Source organism: Oncorhynchus mykiss, chromosome 1 (genome assembly GCF_057628025.1).
Source record: "Oncorhynchus mykiss isolate SJ-2025 chromosome 1, ASM5762802v1, whole genome shotgun sequence".
Lineage (NCBI taxonomy): Eukaryota > Metazoa > Chordata > Actinopteri > Salmoniformes > Salmonidae > Oncorhynchus > Oncorhynchus mykiss.
This window is the reverse complement of record NC_143022.1, coordinates 14,456,246-14,477,660: the sequence shown is the minus strand read 5'-3', so window position 1 is coordinate 14,477,660 and position 21,415 is coordinate 14,456,246. Positions and strand designations below refer to the sequence as shown.

Below are 21,415 nucleotides of genomic sequence, written 5' to 3'. Positions count from 1 at the left end.
GCCATTTCTTTGACATGTAAATGTTTTGGGCCATTGGGGCAACGGTTTGAAACTATAGCCAAATATTTGAATGGCGTGTGAGAAACTGCTTCAAGGTGACTGGCCCTGTTTGTTTTCTGATGCTAATGTAAATATTAGGATCTTAATGGAGCGGTGTCACTGTTTACACACAGTATGCATCATGTTTCTATCGTCCGATGAGTGTCAATGGCTACTGCCTAAAGGGATAACCTTGTCTCGCGGCGAATTGCGCAAAGCAATTGCATCAGATGTGTAAGAACATTTTCAGCCGGATTCCCGGACACCGATTAAGCCCCAAAATAAAATATAGGCTTTTTAGTTCAGGACTGGGGTTAATCTCTGTCTGTGAAACCTACATTATACCTACAGTCTTTGGGTCATCATATTATGCTCTTGCTCATTGCTTGATTGTCCATCAAGCAAAAGACTGGTGCCCGAAAGGTTGCTGGATCGAATCCCAGAGCTGACAAGGTAAAAATATGTTCTGCCCCTGAGCAAGGCAGTGGATGTCAATTTAAGGCAGAGGGTTTGGGTTAAATGCGGAATACACATTTCAGTTGAATGCATTCAGTTGTACAACTAACTAGGTATCTCCTTTACCTTTCCTTTACCCATGTAATTTTCCCCTCAGCCATCTAGTAATTTGTTAATGTATTTAACTAGGCAAGTCAGTTAAGAACAAATTCTTATTTATAATGACAGCCTACCCCAGCCAAACCCAGACGACGCAGGGCCAATTGTGCGCTGTCCTATGGGACTCCCAATCACGGCCGGTTGTGATACAGCCTGGAATTGAACCAGGCTCTATAGTGACGCCTCTAGCGCTGAGATGCAGTGCCTTAAACCGCTGCTCCCTTAGACTACTGCACCACTCGGGAGCAGCGGTTTAATACAGAGAGGACAATGGCTTAACTTGTTCCTCTTAAGAGTTGGCCAATTGCTCTACTCTCCCATCAGATTAAGGCATTTGCTTGTGTCCTTAAGAGGAGCCTCGTGATAGCTAAAATGAAATCACTTACTTTGCCTCAGCACATTGAGTTGATAGAAGGCACTGAAGAATACTTTTTTTTCCGTAAGAATTTTGCGAACCAACTTTCTCTTTCACGTACGCTGTACTATGTGGAATGTTTAGTCACCTCAGACGGCCAAGAAATCTGCACCTGGATCGAACATCAACATAATTTCCCCGAGCAACTCATTCTAGGTTTACCATAAGCGTTCAATGGATTAATTAATTGATTTGATATGGGGTGCTTATTAGTGTTTGGAAGTTATTTTCATAAGAGGCAATGCATTCCTCACAGACATTATGGATGCTGTCATTCCATACATTGCGTAACCTACATAGTCTTGTATAATCCTACGCTGTCTGTGAGACCTGCTCTACACTAAAAGCTCAAGACGCACCAGTAGGATTGTCAAACGTTTGCCTGCCAACAGCACTTAGCACCTCTGAACAGTGTCGGCAGTCAACCTCTTTTGTGTTCACACAGCAAAGACCTTGGAAGCAGTCAGCCACTCAGCCTTGTTAAATTACTCCAAACCAGAAGGTGGCAGTAGTGTTGTTTGGCTTTGCATGTCCGTGTGTGTTGCTTATGGTCTTGATTCCAAGCTAGCTGCGCTAATGTTGTGATTTTGTAAGAAAGCCCTTGTTGATACTATTTTTATTTATTTTTATTTCACCTTTATTTAACCAGGTAGGCCAGTTGAGAACAAGTTCTCATTTCAAACTGTGACCTGGATACTAGCCAGATGGCCTCAGTTAGATAGCTACCTGGAAAGATGACGAAGAAACAATTTTATTCACTCTCCATAATTCCATACTGCAAGTGCCAGCTCAAAGCCAAATGTTTAGCATGCTAGTTAAGGTCAGCATATTCGCTAGCTAGCACAACATAGCTAGTGCAGTGTCCTTTGCTAACTCGGCAGCTAACACAGGCAGCTGTTTGATGGAAACTAGCTAATCCATTATGATTTAATTATAATGTCAATACTAGCTGCTGTGATTAGCTAGCTTGGAGGACGTATTTAGTGTTGTGTGCATTGCATCTGTGCACTTACCTAGCTCCTATCCCATAGCCTACATTGCATATGAAGTGTGACTGGCTTATCCGGAGATGTACGCAAAAAATGTTGTCTGATTGGCTCAAAGTCAAGATGTTGGCAAGCATTGCAATTCTACAAGTAGAATCACTAGGTTCATCGCTCCCGAGTCAGCAAGCAGCAAGTACCGCTTTTGTTCTACGTGCTTAGAAAACTTAAAAGGGTTCTTCGGCTGTCCCCATAGGAGAACCCTTTGAAGAAACCTTTTAGTTCCAGATAGAACCCTTTTGGTTCCAGTTCCAGGTAGAACCCTTTCCATAGGGTTTTACATGGAACCCTGCTGCTTGCTGACATGGAACCCATAAGGATTATACCTGGAACCAAAAAGAGTTATCGTATGGGGAAAGCTGAAGAATCCTTTTGTAATGAAGGAACGGCTGGTGATAAGTAGATATTGGCAGTCTAACGGCAGTGAGATTCTAGGCGTGTTTCATGCTTATTATGTAAAGTCTGACTTCAGGATGTTACCTTTTAACCACATGCTAGGGAGGGACCTTGGACCTTCTCCAATGTGATAGAAAAGGTGAGGATGTGAGGAATTTAGGAAAGATGAATTGAGAAAGCCTGTGTCAGTTGAACCCTTTATCTGGCAAATGAGTAACTACCCAATGGGCAAAAACTGGTTGAATCAAATTTTTTCCCCAGACCATTTCAACCCCAAAAATCAGAATTATGACGTTGAATCAATGTGGAAAAAGTCATCAACTTGTTTTTCACTTAACTTTGAACCTAAATCCAATGATGTGGTGAAACGTTTAATTGATTTCACATTGAATTCACAATAGTTGACACCTCAACCAAATGTAAATCAAAATGTTGATGTTGAACTGACATCTGTGTCCAGAGTGTAGTTCCTTTTTTCAAGTGCGGAGATAAGTAAAAAAAAAAAACTTTCTATTTATCAGAAGGGAAGTGGTGATCTTGTGTGACCACCCATACAGAACTTAAAAGAGGAAGGTGTTTTTGAAGTGTGTGTCAACCCTACACACAGTCCCACTTTGATACCAAAAGGTATAATCATGACAGTTGTAAAGAATGATTGACATGTTTTAGTATTGTGATGAGGGAGAAATACCTGCAAATATTTATCCTGACCAGTGACTCAAACCCTCTACCCCTCCTCCCTGTTCCCACCTTTAGAGGGTAGTAAACATCCCCGAGGCAGGTTTCATATGCATCTGATTGTTTGGAACAGTTATAATTCTGTAATGAGCACTTTTTCAAATGTCATCTGAAGCAGGTAATGTTATCCTATGTTGAAAACAGTTCTGATAAGATATACTTCAGTAATAATTGTGGAAGGGTGTTTTTGGAATGACGCTGTTGGAGTAATAATCAGTACTACCTCTTGGTTATTATCTTAAGGCAAATGCCAGGAATAGCCTAGTTTGAGGTAGGTGACCAAACTGACAGATCTGTCACCAGGGGCTCTACTCCTACACAACCTTGGAAAACTACTGACTGACACTTCTCTCTGTAGAGAAAGTGTGCCATCCCGCTGGCTTGCTGAATGACTGTCTGTCCCCCCCAGTAGTCAAATATGTGATGTTTTCACTAAGGTTTTAGTATGACAAAGATTCATTCAATAGATGGAGTAGTTAGATAAGGTAATGCAATGTTGAGTAAACATTTTGGTGGTTTACACAAGTAGTGAATATTTTATTTCAAGGTACGTTATTTTTAGTGCGGCAGTATGCTTATAGTGTTAAAGAAGGGTTGCTTATTTTTGTTTATGTATACAAATGTGCTTTTAAAAAGAGGCGAAAGCGCAAAGGCAAGCTTCTGATCCATTGCACAATCATAAAATAACAGAATATAACATTAATTTCAATGAGTGGTGAAATTGAACTTGTTCCACTTTTCTAAACAACTTCTTATATGGAACGAGTTCATACAGAACCATGCTGGGGGTGTTATTTAACCACATCCTGGCTTCAACTTCCCTTTCCTGTCAAATAAAATGGCTGGTGACTCGCAGTGGAGACACTGCTGGGACATGATAGGTTGTCCCTGCCTGGGAACACCAATTTTTGGTATCAACATAGTAAGTAGATCATTCTGTCACTGTTATTAGTCAATACATGTAATTTACATAATTAGAGGGGAGTGATAGTGCAATAATAACCTTAACAGTATACTGGTATTTGTGATTTACAATATCTGTTACTAGGAGCTGAAAGACTAGAATGTTAAACTGTCATGGTGAAGCCCCCCCCCCCCACCATAGAAATTAAACAAATATGCCTAAATCAAACAAAATAAATAAATATATATATGTATATGTGTGTATATACATACATACATACATACATACAGTTGAAGACAGAAGTTTACATATACCTTAGTCAAATACATTTAAACTCAGTTTTTCACAATTCCTGACATTTAATCCAAGTAAAATTCCCTGTCTTAGGTCAGTTAGGATCCCCACTTTATTTTAAGAGTGTGAAATGTCAGAATTATAGTAGAGAATTTCTTTCAGCTTTTATTTCTTTCATCACATTCCCAGTGGGTTTACAAACACTCATTTGGCAGCATTGCCTTTAAATTGTTTAACTTGGGTCAAAGGTTTCGAGTAGCCTTCCACAAGCTTCCCACAATAAGTTGGGTGAATTTTGACCCATTCCTCCTGACAGAGCTGGTGTAACTGAGTCAGGTTTGTAGGCCTCCTTGCTCGCACATGCTTTTTCAGTTCTGAACCCACATTTTCTATAGGATTGAGGTCAGGGCTTTGTGATGGCCACTCCAATACCTTGACTTTGTTGTCCTTAAGCCATTTTGCCACAACTTTGGAAGTATGCTTGGGGTCATTGTCCATTTGGAAGACCCATTTGAGATCAAGCTTTAAATTCCTGACTGATGTCTTTAGATGTTGCTTCAATATATCCACATCATTTTCCTACCTCATGATGCCAACTATTTTGTGAAGTGCACCAGTCCCTCCTGCAGCCAAGCAACCCCACAACATGATGTTGCCACCCCCGTTCTTCACGGTTGGGATGGTGTTCTTCGGCTTGCAAGCGTCCCCCTTTTTCCTCCAAACACAATGATGGTCATTATGGCCAAACTGTTCTATTTTTGTTTCATCAGACCAGAGGACATTTCTCCAAAAAGTAGAATCTTTGTCCACATGTGCAGTTGCAAACCGTAGTCTGGCTTTTTTATTGTTGTTTTGGAGCAGTGGCTTCTTCCTTACTGAGCGGCCTTTCAGGTTATGTCAATACTGCCGAGACTCATTTTACTGTGGTTCTAGATACTTTTGTACCTGTTTCCTCCAGCATCTTCACAAGGTCCTTTGCTGCTGTTCTGGGATTGCGTTGCACTTTTCATACCAAAGTACATTCATCTCTAGGAGGCAGAATGTGTCTCCTTCCTGAGCGGTATGACGGCTGCGTGGTCCCATGGTGTTTATGCTTGCATACTATTGTTTGTACAGATGAACGTGGTACCTTCAGGCGTTTGGAAATTGCTCCCAAGGATGAACCAGACTTGTGGAGCTCTACAATTTGGCTGATTTTCTTTTGATTTTTCCCATGGTGTCAAACAAAGAGGCACTGAGTTTGAAGGTAGGCCTTGAAATATATCCACAGGTACACCTCCAATTGACTCAAATGATGTCAATTAGCCTATCAGAAGCTTCTAAATCCATGACATAATTTTTTGGAATTTTGCAAGCTGTTTAAAGGTAAAGTTAACTTAGTGTAATTAAACTTCTGACCCACTGTTATTGCGATACAGTGAAATAATCTGTCTGTAAACAATTGTTGGAAAAATGACTTGTGTCATGCACAAAGTAGATGTCCTAACCGACTTGCCAAAACTATAGGTTATTTCTTCAATCCCAAAAGAATGGGAAAGATGGGTACCGTATTAATAATACCAGAATTTCAGACAGTACCTTTCTTCTCCACTTGGAGTTGAGGCCTATAGTTTCATTAACATAACAGAAGCCGTGGAACATGGGACTTACTTTGACATTAGGCCATTTAAGTGATCTTTAATTTGCCATCTGAGATTAAATGGTGTGCGACGTCGTAAATAGCTCAGCTATATTATTCAATTTCAGAACAGACTGCTTCTTTTGTGAAAAATCAGCATGTTGCCTTGGTAATTTTACTGTATATTTCATAGCCTGTAGCTCATTCCATTCAGAGAGTGGGGGAAGGCCTTGGTAGTGTTGCACCATAGTACAGCATACGGGTGGAAATATCAGGAGACATGTGCTTACTTGTTGTGTAACAATTTGAACACACAGACACTTGACGCAACCTCACTCACACAAACCTGGGGCGTTGGCCTATTCACTAGAAACCAAACAAGTTTCAAGATTTTATTAGTCGTATGTAGGGGATACGCATGGTATACACCGTCCAACGAAATGCTTATTTGCAGTTTCCTTCTTGACAATGCATTAATAAAAGATAAGAGTACGAACATAAAGTAAATGGTTCAGTAGATTGAATAAACATTTGAGCATAAGTATAATACAGAAAGGCACAGTTTTTATAGTCCCAATATTTACATGTGTATTGGGGAACGGGGGATGTGGGGGCAGTGTAATAAGAGTCTGGGAGCAGCGGTTGTTTTGTGTGTGTGTGTGCTCAGGTGCAGAGAATCAGAGCAAGTGGTCAGTCCAGTTCAAGTGTTAATCATTCTGATGGCTTGAAGATACCAACAGGGAGTACAGCAGAGGACTGAGGACTCACCCCTGGGGGCCCCTGTGTTAAGAGTCAGTGTGGAGGAGATGTTGCCAATCCTCACAGCATGAGGTCTGCTCGTCAAGAAGTCCAGGATCTAGTTGCAGAGGGTGGTGTCCAGACCCAGGGCTCTGAGCTTGGTGTCGAGCTTGGAGGAACCAATAGTATTGAATTTTGAACTGTAGTCAATGAACAGCATTCTCACATAGGTGTTCCTCTTGTCCAGATGTGTTAGGGCCACGTGAATAGTGATGGGAATGGCATTTTCCATGGATCTGTTGGAGCGGTAGGCAAATTGGAGTGGGTCCAGTGTGCTGGCCTTGATGTGGGCCATGACCAGCCTCTCAAAGCATTTCATGATGACCGGGGTTGGTACAACAGGGCGATAGTCATTTGGGCATGTCATCTTTATTTTCTTGGGCACTGGGATGATGGTGGTCTCCTTTTAAAGCAGGTTAAGACAACAGACTGGGGACTCAAACAAACGGTACAAATCGGGAAAGGACATACTTGAATTTATTCAATATAAACTCTTGTATTGTTGCAAAACGTATTCCGTTTTGAGTAAACGATTTCCGTTGCAAAATGTTTAGGATTTATGATTACACTCCAGGCCAGCAGGGAACAGAGGTCGAGTTAGTGCTGCAGTTTATGCTGACAGACATACAGCATTGTGGTATGAGAGGCCAATCAGGTGTTTCAATCAAGTAGAGTTGCACATTTTGGGGAACTTTCAGAGGTGGAAACTTTCCATGGGAATATATGGGAAATATGCTAATTAATATTAATAATAAATGTGGATGTTTTTTGCATTGGATATATTTACCGTATCATATGGAGACAAACAAAACATTTGACCTTTTCTTAAGAAGACATAATTGCAAATGATTAAATCCTTCCAATAGAAAAACAACAACAATTTAGTTACAAATTTAACTTTAATTAAAGGAGTTAACTCTTCACATGGGATGACTTCACTGAACAACAAAAGAAAGGATCACATCTCCCAAAAACGTTTTCAACATACATAAAATGATAGTCTAGAAACTAAAGCTTTGGTTGTCATCCTCTCAGGCTTCCATGTCTTCTCCCTGGACCTCCTCAATGTCCAGCTCTTGAACATCAGACTCTGAGGCCTCATCTTCACTGTCACTTTCCAACCTTGTTGAGGATGGCTCGTTGTCAGGCTCAAAAAGCCTCAAATTTGCCCGGCTGGCCACCAATTGTTCAACCCTTGTATTGGTCAGTCTGTTGAGTGCTTGGGTGTGTGTGTTCCCAAACAAGGACCAGTTGCGCTCTGAGGCAGCTGATGTTAGTGGGATTTGGAGGGTGATGGAGGCAACAGGGGAAAGAGCCTCAGATCCACAAAGTCACTTCTACCAGGTAGCTGATGAGATATGTTGGCACCACTGCCATTTTGCATCTGCATCCCGATGCCCTTGCTTGGAAGTGTACTTTGCCAGACTGCCAAGAACCTTGCCCTCATCCAGGCCAAAGTGGCGAGACACGGTAGTGATGACACCATAGGCCTTGTTGATCTCTGCACCAGACAGGATATTCTTGCCAGCATACGTGGCGTCCAACATGCACGCTGCGGCATGTATGAGCTTCAGGCAGAAGTCTTTTTGATGTATTTCAGAACTGCAGTTTCCTCTGCTTGGAGCAACAGTGAAGTGGGCAGGGCAGTACGAATTTATTCTCTTACATCTGCAAGCAGTCTGAACATCAGACAAGATGGCATTGTCATTGTCTCCCTCAATCTGTGCAATGGCTACTGCTATAGGTTTCAGGAGTTTCAGGCTGCTTACCACTCTCCCAAAATACATCACCAGGTGGATCCTCTTGATGGGGCTGTCCATACCTCTTGATGGGGCTGTCCACCATATAGATTTTTTTATAAAATGGCTTTTGGCGAATGTGTGAATTTAAAACCAACATTACCTCTGTATTTTTAATACCGTGGATAAAATGGGGTATGCCAGGTGTAATCTCTGCCTGAAAGAGATCAATTATGCTAACAAAGGGTATCGTGCTCTGCTGGCACATTGTAGAACAGATGTCCACAGGCAGAAAGTATACAATGTAATAAATGTGCAGTGTAGACCAAAGATATTAGCTTTAGTTGTGTTGAACTTGACAGTAACACGAGAGTGAGGGGGGGTTATTGAAATGTTTTACTAAGTGAATGTTATTTTTGCACACATGTAGCCTTGTGCACTTGATCGATATCTATAATAGAGCAAAAATAGAATGCCTGTTTGTTTCATTGTATTTCTACCCCCCCCCCCCAAGGGTCTGTGTGGTCACAAGCATTCTATTATAAAAGCCTTCATGGCTAACTGCAATATTAGTGTATTGTTCTTTCTCAAGACTTGTGTCGTTTTCAGTAAAGTCTAGGCAACAAATAACATTGGATTGCTTTCGTTACATTTTTTAGCTGTGAGTTGGGTTCATATGAACCACTTTTTATTTTACACACCGAGACATAGTTTTGCATGTTTCAGTGGGCCCTCACCAGTTTGCTTCCCTGTATATTTACCAATACCATATGTTGGTGTAGAGAATCATGCATGTAGTAAAAAAAACGAAATTAAAAAGGAATTAGTGCAGGTGCAAAAATAAGTGAACCCAAGTTGCATTGGTTAAATTAAGTAGTTAAGTAGAATCAGGTGGGTAAATAATTTGATACCAAATGAACCAATCAAAGGAGAGATCGTTTGGGCGGGACTCTGATAAATAGAGGTAAGAAACTTGGTCAGTTTGGTGTTACCCATCCATGTGAATACAAAGCACACCATGCCGAGAGTGAAGGAGATCTCAGAGGACATCAGTCTGGGGAAGGCTATAAAATCATCTCAAAAAGATTTGAGCTTCATCAGCCCACTGTCAGGCAAATAATCTACAAATGGAGAGCATTTAACATGTCAGCAACTCGACTTAGAAGTGGACGCCCTTCCAAAATATCCCCAAGAGCCACAAGAACAATAATAAATAGGGTAAAAGCCAACCCAAACATAACATCTATAGATTTGCAGACTTCCCTTGCTGCAGCTCAGGTGACAATAAGAGGAACACGAATCGAAATGCCATTCATGGGATGGTTGCTAAGAAGAAGCCTCTGCTATCAAAGAATCAAACTGCCCATCTTAAGTTTGCCAGAGACCACCTGGACAAACCTGAAGGTTTCTGGAAGTCCATTCTCTGGACCGACGAGTCCAAAATTGACCTTCCAATCGAGATACTGTGGCAGGACCTGAAGCGGGCAGTTCATGGCAGGCACCCCTTAAACCTGTAAGGAAGTGGGCAAAAATCATGAGACTGATTACTGGCTATAGGAGATGTTTACTCCAAGTTATTGCTGCTAATGGAGGTGCCACAAGCTATTGACTGAAGGAGGTCACATTTTTGCACATCAAATCTGAGTTTCTGTTAAACTACTTTTGTTCAATAAACAATCTAAATATATATATATATATATTTTGTCATTTACTTGGAATGTCTGTATTATGATTTGGGGTTTCGATAAGGATTTTGTTTATTTTGGTATTTTATAACAAGCACTATGTTTTTATTTTTTTATCTGACTTTGTTGGCTCTTCCATATTGTCTATTTCTGATAAGCTACCCAGGACAGGACTGAAAACAGCCCATATTAATATATGTAACCTTAGAAATAAGGTTAATGAAGTCAATAACTTGCTAACATCAGACGTTAAATAAAGTTTTATTTTTATTTTTTATTATTATTTTTTTTTAAAACTAGGCAAGTCAGTTGAGAACAAATTCTTATTTACAATGACTGCCTACCCCGGCCAAACCCTAACCCGGATGACTTGGGCCAATTGTTTGCCACCCTATGGGACTCCCAATCACGGACTCACTTAGATAATTAATTTGACGATATAGCAATAAAAGGATATAACATCTATAGAAGAGACAGGAATGCTTATGGGGAGGTGTTACTGTATATATATTCAGAGCCATATCTCTGTAATGCTTACAGAAGATGTTATGATGAGGTGTTGTAATTGTAATTGGTTAAACAAGTTTTTCCAACAGTTTGCTAAGAGCTGGCAGCAAGCTGATAGGCCTGCTGTTAGAACCAGTAAAGGCCACTTTACCACTCTTAGGTAGCGGAATTACTTTGGCTTCCCTCCAGGCCTGAGGACAAAGACTTTCCTCTTGGCTCAGATTAAAGATATGACAGATAGGAGTGGCTATAGAGTCAGCTACCATCCTCAATGGCTTTCCATCTACGTTGTCAATGCCAGGAGGTTTGTCATTATTGATCGATAACAATCATTTTTCCAAAGTGGGCAAACAGGCAGAAAATGCCAACAATGAACAGTGAGCCATCGTACTCATGCACACAAAAACAAATAATGAAAGTTTAGATTTTATACATTTTGTAAAAATTTACATTTTGAAAGTTAGTGCGGAAGAGGTGGAAAAATTGTTATTGATCAATAATGACAAACCTCCTGGCATTGACAACTGAGGTAGCTGAATCTATATCCATTCTTATCTGAGCATAGAGGAAAGTCTTTGTCCTCAGGCCTGGAGGGAAGCCAAAGTCATTCCGCTACCCAAGAGTGGTAAAGCGGCCTTTACTGGTTCTAACAGCAGACCTGCTAGTTCTTAGTATACTGTTGGAATTTTCTTTTGACCAATTACAATGCTATTTCTCGGTAAACAAATGAACAACAGACTTTCAGCATGCTTAGAGAGAAGGACACTCTACATGTACTGCACTGACACACATGACTGATGATTGGTTAAAATAAATTGATAATAAGAAGATTGTGGGAGCTGTACTGTTAGATTTCAGTGCAGCCTTTGATATTATTGACCATAACCTGTTTTTGAGAACTTGTGGGACTTTTCAACCTCTGCCATATCGTGGAATCAAATCAAACTTTGTCACATGCACCGAACACAACAGGTGTAGTAGACCTTACCATGAAATGCTTACTTACAAGCCCTTAACCAGCAGTGCAATTCAAGAAAGAGTTAAGAAAATATTTACCAAACTAACAAAAGTAATACAATACAGTATTGAGGCTATATTCATAGGGTACTGAGCCAATGTGCAGGGTTACAGGTTAGTCAAGGTAATTTGTACATGTAGGTAGGGTTAAAATGACTATGCATAGATAAAGCAGCAGTGTAAAAACAAATGACCCCACCCTCCCACCACCAATGTAAATAGGCTGGGTGTCCATTTGGTTAGTTGTTCAGTAGTCTTATGGCTTCGGGTTATAAGCTGTTAAGGAGCCTTCTGGTCCTAGACTTGGCGCTCCGGTACCGCTTGCTGTGCGGGTAGCAGAGAGAATGTTCTATGTAATAGAACTCAGAGGGTTTTCTTTAATGGAAGCTTCTCTAATGTCAAACATGTAAAGTGTGGTGTACCACAGGACAGCTCTCTAGGCTCTCTACTCTTTTCTATTTTTTCCAATGACCTGCCACTGGCATTTAAACAAAGCATGTGTGTCCTACGTATGCTGATGATTCAACCATATAAGTATCAGCCAACAACAGCTAATAATAAGTCACGAAAACCCTTAACAAAGAGTTGCAATCTGTTTTGGAATGGGTGGCTAGTAATAAACAGTATTGGAAAAAGTACCCAATTGTCATACTTGCATAAAAGTAAAGATACCTTTTTAAAAGAAAATGACTCCAGTGAAAGTCACCCAGTAAAATATACTTAAGTAGCTAAAGTATAAATAATAATTTCAAATTCCTTATTAAGCAAAGCAGATTTTTTTTTTCAGGTACGAATAGCCAGGGGCACACTTCAACAGTCAGACAATTTACAAATGAAACATTTGTGTTTAGTGAATTTGCCAGATCAGAGGCAGTAAGGATGACCAGGGATGTTCTTTTGAATTAGACAATTTTCCTGTCCTGCTAAGCGTTCAAAATGTACCGAGTACTTTTGGGTGTCGGAGAAAATGTAAGGAGTAAAAGGTAAATTATTTTCTTTAGGAATGTAGTGGAGTTAAAGTTGTCAGAAATATAAATAGTAAAAGTACAGATACCCTAAAAAACAACTTAAGTGGTACTTTTACACCACTGGTAATGAAATGGTCCTGAACATCTCGAAAACTAAGAGCATTGTATTTGTTTCCCTAAGTTTTAGACCTCAGTGGAATCTGGTAATGAATGGTGTGGCTGTTGATCAAGTTGAGGGGAATAAATGACTTGTTACCTTAGATTGTAAACTTTCATTGTCAAAACATACAGTGCATTGGGAAAGTATTCTGACCCCTTGACTTTTTCCGCATTTTGTTACGTTACAGCCTTATTCTAAAATGTATTGTTTTTTTCCCTCATCAATCTACACACAATGTCAAAGCAAAAACAGGTTTTTAGAAATGTTTCAAATGTATTAAAAATAGAAAACTGATATTTACATAGGTATTCAGACCCTTTACTCAGTACTTTGTTGAAGCACCTTCGGCAGCGATTACAGTCTCGAGTCTTCTTGGTTATGACGCTACAAAATTGGCACACCTGTATTTGGGAAATTTCTCCCATTGTTCTCTGCAGATCCTCTCAAGCTCTGTCATGTTGGATGGGGAACATCGCTGCACAGCTATTTTCAGATTTCTCCAGAGATGTTCGAACAGGTTCAAGCTTAGGTACTGGCTGGGCCACTCAAGAACATTGAGTGGCCACTCCAGCGTTGTCTTGGCTGTGTGCTTAGGGTCCTTGTACTATTGGAAGGTGAACCTTCGCCCCAGTCTAAAGGTCCTGAGCGCTCTGGAGCAGGTTTTCATCTGTACTTTGCTCTGTTCATCTTTCCCTCGATCCTACCTAGTCTCCCAGTCCCTGCCGCTGAAAAACATCCCCACAGCATGATGCTGCCACCACCATGCTTCACCGAAGAGATGGTGCCAGGTTTCCTCCAGATGTGACACTTGGTATTCAGGCAAAATAGTTATTGGTTTCTAATCTTGGTTTCATCAGGCCAGATAATCTTGTTTCTAATGGTCTGAGAGTCCTTTAGTTGCCTTTTGGCAAACTCCAAGCGGGCTGTCATGTTCCTTTTACTGAGGAGTGGCTTCCTTCTGGCCACTCTGCCATAAAGGCCTGATTGGTGGAGTGCTGCAGAGGTGATTGTCCTTCTGCAAGGTTCTCCCATCTCCACAGAGGAACTTTGGAGCTCTGTGACCATCAGGTTCTCCATTTTAAGAATGGTGGAGGCCACTGTGTTCTTGGGGACCTTCAATGCTGCAGAAATGTTTTAGTACGGTGCCTCGACACAATCCTGTCTCGGACCTCCACGGAGAATTCCTTCGATCTCATGGCTTGGTTTTTGCTCTGACATGCACTGTCAACTGGGAAACTTCATATAGACAGGTGTGTGTGCTTTTCCAAATCATGTCCAATCAATTGAATTTACCACAGGTGGACATCTCAAGGATGATCAATGGAAACAGGATGTCCCTGAGCAGAATTTTGAGTCTCATAGCAAAGGGTCTGAATACTTATGTAAATAAGGTATTTCAGCTTTTTTGAAATACATTTGCAAACATTTCTCAACCTGTTTTTGCTTTGTCATTAGAGGACATTGTGTGTAGACTGATGATAAAACATTTGAATCAATTTTAGAATAAGGCTGTAATGTAACAAAATGTGAAAAGGGAAGGTGTCTGAATACTTTCAATGTAGCACTGTCATAGGAGGCCACTTTTCCAACAAGTAAGCTCTGCTAGAGCTGCCACGGTCAACTGTAAGTGCTGTTATTGTGAAATGGAAAAGTCTAGGAGCAACAACGGCTCAGCCGTGAAGTGGTAGGCCACACAAGCACATAGAACGGGATCACCAAGTGCTGAAGCACGTAGCGCGTAAAAATCCTCTGTCCTCGGTTGCAACACGTCACTACTGAGTTCTAAACTTCCTCTGGAAGCAACGTCAGCACAAGAACTGTTCGTCGGGAACTTCATGAAATGGGTTTCCATGGCCGTTCAGCCGCACACAGCCTAAGATCATCATGCGCAATGCCAAGCATCGGCTGGAGTGGTTTAAAGCTAGCCTCCATTGGACTCTGGAGTAGTGGAAACGTGTTCTTTGGAGTGATAAATCGTGCTTCACTATCTGGCAGTCCAACGGATGAATCTGGGTTTGGCGGATGCCAGGAGAACGCTACCTGTCTGAATGCATAGTGCCAACTGTAAAGTTTGGTGTAGGAGGAATATTGGTCTGGGGCAGTTTTTCATGGTTCGGGCTAGGCCCCTTAGTTCCAGTTATGGGAAATCTTAACCCTACAGCATACATTGACATTCTAGATGATTCTGACTTTGGGGTAACAGTTTGGGAAGGCTCTTTCCTGTTTCAGCATGACAATGCCCCCTTACACAAAGCGAGGCCCATAGAGAAATGGTTTGTCGAGATCGGTGTGTGGAAGAACTTGACTGGCCTGCACAGAGCCCTGACCTCAACCCCATCGAACACCTTTGGGAAGAATTTGAGCGCCGACTGCAAGCCAGGCCTAATCGCCCAACATCAGTGCCTGACCGCACTATGCTCTTGTGGCTGAATGGAAGCAAGTCTCTGCAATGTTCCAACAACTAGCGGATAGCCTTCACAGCAGCAAATGGGGGACCAACCAACCATGATTTTTGAATGAGATGTTCAATGAGCAGTGTACACATACTTTTGGTCCTGTAGTATAATTCAATGGTTGTAAAGATGGGGAGAGGTCTGTCCATAATAGAAATGCTCTGCTTTTTTGACACCACACTCCACAAAGCAAGTCCTGCAGGCTCTAGTTTTATCTTATCTCTAATATTGTCCAGTCATATGGTCAAGCGCTGCAAAGAAAGACCTATTGAAGCTGCAGATACACTTACCCCCCACCCCCCCAGACATGTCACCAGGGGTCTTTTCAGGTCCAAAACAAATTCAAGGAAACAAAAAACAAACACTTGTCTTATATTTATTTATAAAAAATGTAGGACCCCAGTAAGACTAGATGTTGGCGTCGGCTAATGCGGATCCTAAGAACTCCTAAACTCATCAAATCCCTTGGGACAAAGCAACAGGTAAACCCGTCTCTGTCCACAGATAGGCCAGACAAGTACATCTACACAACTATTAACAGTTGATTGGACTAGGGTGCCAGTTGTGATGCACACTTTTAGTCACGACTAAGTACCTAATTGAAGTAGATTGATGTTAGATAAAATATTAGAGCAGTACTTGACGAGTGTCCTTCGCTCTGTTAGGGGTGGCTTGTTTGACAAATGTTTTACATCACAAAGGATCTGAGAGCTTGCTTAAAGTAAGAGAGGAATTTGTAGGCTACTTAACCTGTTAATATACAACTAAAGGGTGGAGTGTGTCTGACTCCCACCTGACTGTTCTGTATGGCCTAGGCCTGGAAAGGTACACCAAGACGTGAGTATGTGTGCTGCACGTGTTTGTTCTAGAGGGAGAGTGAGCGTCATAACTACATAGCTTTAAAGATTGTCTCAATATCTGTTCCTCCTTTTAAAACTGGGCTTGGTAGGGAGATCAGACTCTGATTTCATATGCGTGAGAGCAAGCAGAACGTACAATATGCTTACATATTTGCCAGTAAGTCACTGTCTTCCTGTAGGAGCCAAAATGGCCTTATCTATGTTAGCAGATTTATCAACCAGCCTTGAGTAACCCGTAGAATTATACTTTAGTTCCAACTGGTCTTTTCCTCATTGGTGTTCAGTCTCCAGAAGAAGTATTCCATATTGTTTGATGATCAATACATTTTTTAAATTACATTTTGGAAAGCCCCTATGATTGTTTTTGTAAGTGTCATTATGGAGTTGTAAATGTTTATTTTGGTAATGACTTTGACTTCCAGTCCAGATGGAGGGTGAAATGGATGTTAGCTTTGCTTTCGGGGTGTTGGCTGGGGAAAGAGACTAGCGGCACAACAACAGTCGCCACTGATTTCTCCCCGCTGTGTATGAGAATAATATAATCAGCCCACCCCCTAGGAGAGAAACCTGCAGGATGATGCCATATTCTGCTGTATTTAGCTTTGAGAGAGGGGGGAGGATGGAGGTAAGAGGGGAAGGGGCAACTCCTGTCAGACCAGGGCTGTGGTCACAAAACGGCCACCTACCTTTCCTTTATTTTGAGGTTTTCACACTGCCGGTTGAAATACAAGGCCAGCTTCCTCTTGTTTTCACTCTCTTAACCACCCAGCTTGCATTTACACTGACACATATACACTCCTCCCTCTCTCTCTCTCTCTGCCTGCCTCGCTCTCTCTTTCTGAACTCGTTATTCATTCACTGTGTGTGTGCGTCACGGTGGGTGGGGAGGACAGCAGTACCAGTCACACTTCATCCGTTTTCTCTGTCTCACTCACTCCTGCTTCCTCTTTCACTCCCTTTCTCTCTCCCTTGACTGCTATCCTGGCGCTTCTCTCCAAAAGGAGCAAGCAAGCTAGCTGTGCTCTTTAGTGTTGGTGTCCACACTGGCATCCTTTGGCCCGCTCTGAGGTGAACAAGAAATAAACCACATCAAAGACGAGGTAAGTCTGCTCACTTAGCACCAGATGGAGTACCCAGGAAACGAACCCTAACGTCTTCTCCCCCTTTATCTAATTTTGGCACGCTTGTTGAGCTAATGGTTTGGGTTTGTTTCCCTAAGTGGGTTTTTAGGTCTTGTGTTTACGTTATCTCTTCAGGGAAGGCCTATATTATGTGTCTTAACAAGCTGGGGTAAACACACAGATGTTGTTTTGACTTTGAAAACCCAGTGTGTGTGCGTACAGTAGGTAGAGCATCCCTGCCAACACTTCTGTTAAAGGCCCAGTACAGTCAAAAACGTGATTTTTCTGTGTTATATATATATATATATATATATATATATATATATATATTCCCACACTGAGGTTGGAATAATACTGTGAAAATTATGATTATGCACTTTTTTTAGTGTAAGTAAAAATACATTTCAGCCTGTTTTGTTGGTATGGAGTAAATTTAGTTAATAGACCAGTAAGAAAGAGTTTCAAACCTCTCTGTCAATAACCGCTAGTTTTCAGTTCCCCCCACTCCACCCAGACCACTCCCAGACAGCCTTAGAAAAATTATTGCTTGAGAAATTGTTCTTTGCTAATAAGCTATTTTTGTTTATTTTTGACCATTTTAATTGAAAACAATCACAGTAAGTTACATAATTGTTAATCAGAAATAAATGTATGTAGAAATAAAAACGTGTGCATTAGGCCTTTAAACATAAGCTGCACTGTGTTTTTTTTCTAATTGGCTCCCTCCCTCTCTCCCTGCGGACGTTTTTTACCCCTCCCCTCTGTCGTTTTGTTCATCATGAACTCTAACCTTTTGAACAAGGCTCCTTTTTTCATCACTATGATTAATTGACAGGCTTTCCATAACACATGCATTTTCCCCACCCTTTCCACTGTGCTACTCTTCCCTGCAAGTCATGAAAGAGGCACTTAGTCGACGATTTGAAGAGTTATTCCTAAACCAATATTTACTCCCACCTATTACCAGCGTCACAATTCTGTTCTGGGTTTTCTATGTCAATAGTGTAGTCACAGAGAATTGTATCTGTTCAAGGTCTCGAGATGGCTGATCATCACACGATAGGTTGATAGTTTTGAGGAAAGCTACACTCCCTCCATTCTGGAACGGAGAGGGATGAGGTGATCTGACAGTCTCCTCCCTCCTGGTTTATGGCTGTTAACTGTGTAGCCCTGTTGAGTCCAGTGTTAGATGACTGGAATACCAAAAAGAGCTACATTTAATTGGCTTCATCTGTCTGTCCGCTTTACAGTTAGCTATGCCGATATGGCGTTTCTTTCATGGAATTGAGGTAGTGTTTATCATTTATGCACAGTCACTTTAACTATACATTCATGTACATACTACCTCAATTGGGCCAACCAACCAGTGCTCCCGCACATTGGCTAACCGGGCTATCTGCATTGTGTCCCACCCACCACCCCGCCAACCCCTCTTTACGCTACTGCTACTGCTCTGTTCTTCATATATGCATAGTCACTTTAGCCATATCTACATGTACATACTACCTCAATCAGCCTGACTAACCGTTGTCTGTATGTAGCCTCGCTACTGTAAATAGCCTTTTTACTGTTTTTTTTTATTTCTATACTTACCTATTGTTCACCTAATACCTTTTTTTTGTACTATTGGTAAGTGTTTGTAAGTAAGCATTTCACTATAAGGTCTACCTGTTGTATTCGGCGCACGTGACAAATAAACTTTAAATAAAAATAAAAAGATTTGATTAGTGTAGTGCTTGGACTTTGACTCTCTGGTCAGGGTGATGGGAAGTGCCACCTTGTGATCCACCACAGTGCTGGTGGAAAGATTATTGCTGACTTAGTAGTCACAACACCATGAGGAAATTCTCCTGGAAGTCTTTACAGTAGCAGTCAGAATGCTTTGTTACAATGTGACTGTGGAGTTTAAACGTGTTTGTAGTGAGCTCATGGGATTGGTATGTCTGGACTCTTGAGACATTTCCGTAGAGTGAGGTTGCCAGATTGAAGTGATGGCACTGTCAGATCAGAACTGAAGGACTACTGTTATCGCACATTGTTTTAAAGTGAATCGAACAAATATGAACAGTGTCACAGTCCTCTGCTGCTTAACCGCTCAGTCAAGTTGAACTACTAGATTCTGATGGATGGTTTGGTGTTGCTAAAGGTTGGAATTAATGTCCTGACTGAGATTTTCCTATCCGTAGTTGTGGTTGTTTGCTTTAGTCTAGATACATTTATAGACTCGTACAAGAAGCCAAAAGGGTAAAAATAAATATCCTGAATATTCCGCACTCATTAGGTTATTGGCCTGTCTTCCTTCTCTGGTCTCTGACAGGAGAATGGGGTGTCTCTAGTCTCTCCGATGTTCTTTGGATATCTCCACTATGGCTATTGTACAGGTTTATTTCCTCCTCGCTGGTCTGTCTCTTTCTTTGGTGCCTTCGGATGTGGATTGAAAGAATCGTGTTGTGTTCTCCTGTGTCTGGTTAGGTCCCTCTTAGCCACAAGACAAGCCCCTGACACTATACATTCTCATACTCACACAGAGGCGTTCAGGTTTTTGACTAGAAAGATTGGCAATGCAAACTGCCCCTCTGTGTGCAATACTCAGATCTCTGGTGGTGAATTCCATTCAGTAAAATCCAGTTCTTCAGTGAGATTTTTAACAAATCACATGTCGGTTCAGGGTTATACACACTTGCTTTTGAGCAGATATGGCGTTTTAGGTAATGTTGTCTTGGGGGTTATGTTGAATATATTTTTGTCAAAGTAGAGGGGCACGGCAGAATAGGCTTAAAGTAGTGGCGGCAGGTAGCGTAGTGGTTAGAGCGTTGGGCCAGTAACTGAAAGGTTGCTGGATCTAATCCCTGAACTGACAAGGTAAAAATCTGTCGTTCTGCCCCTGAACAAGGCAGTTAACCCACTGTTCCCCGGTAGGCCGTCATTGTAAATGAGAATTTGTTCTTAACTGACTTGCCTAGTTAAAGGTTTCGTCTTTGAGTCAGAAATTTAGGCAAGATGCCAAAACATTTTTCTATTTTCGTTTCCAAATGGAAAGCGCAAAGAGGACTCAAAAAATAAATTAAAATGTAAATTTGCTCATCTTCCTCGCATGGGTACACTCAAACTAAGGACCAGTAGATTATCACTATCAATAGATATCTAACTTTTGTCATAATGTTCACATGATCTCTTAATGTGCAAGTGTTACTCCTCTGATCAAGACAGACGATTGATGTCTGAATCTGCCCGAGTTAGAGGCACTGAGATGTGTGTTGTCACCACAGATATGAGGCACACCTGCCGACTCACCTTGTTTTCAGGTTCCAAAGGAACAACAGCTATTTGTGTAAGAGCTTTCTGAAATTCTTCGTCTCTGGTCTAAATTAGCATGGAAATGAGAATCATACCGACAGGTGAGCACTCACTCAACAACCAGGAAACTCCCTGCCGGTGCGCTGTAAATCTGCATACAATGAACTTTGCCCTATATCACTTGTAGGCGCCCATGAAGCTTGGCTTTTCTGCTTGGAACACACAATGAATTGTGGTTTAGTAAATGCCAACCTCTGCCTTAGTTGCAGGCTTTTCCTTGAGGTTTTCACCTATTGCATCCATAATGTGACATGGCATGTGCATTTAAGTTCAAAGGCCTACATGTTCCGATTTCTCAGGAATGTTCTCATAATCAAGACAATAGCGGTTTAGCCTGATATCCCCCTTGCTGTGTGGTTGTTATCGGTGTCCTTGAAGGTTCCAGGTGAACAAAATGTGCAGGTGATCTTAGCTGCTAGATTAGATCTTGCAAACTGGATATTCCTTTGCCTCTTCGAGAATGTGCATTTGCTATACCTTCCCAGATGAAACAATACAACCGTTTTACTATAGAATACTACAGTACTTACTCTAGAATTCTATAATAAACTGTAGAATACTATACTAAATCAAATCAAATTTATTTATATAGCCCTTCGTACATCAGCTGATATCTCAAAGTGCTGTACAGAAACCCAGCCTAAAACCCCAAACAGCAAGCAATGCAGGTGTAGAAGCACGGTGGCTA

At 41.3% G+C, this 21,415-nt stretch overlaps 1 protein-coding gene across 2 annotated transcripts in view; it reads left to right on the top strand.

The window, feature by feature from the left end:
- Window positions 1-21,415, top strand: part of elovl1b (ELOVL fatty acid elongase 1b) — a 29,368-nt gene that overhangs the window by 1,468 nt on the left and 6,485 nt on the right. The window contains exon 1 of one of the 2 annotated variants that reach the window (XM_021623850.3): window positions 17,001-17,349. The exons of the other annotated variant lie outside the window; for it this stretch is intronic. The gene's annotated coding sequence lies outside the window, so the exon portion shown is untranslated. Of the gene's footprint in view, window positions 1-17,000; window positions 17,350-21,415 lie in introns of those variants that run through there. 2 annotated transcript variants of the gene reach the window in all.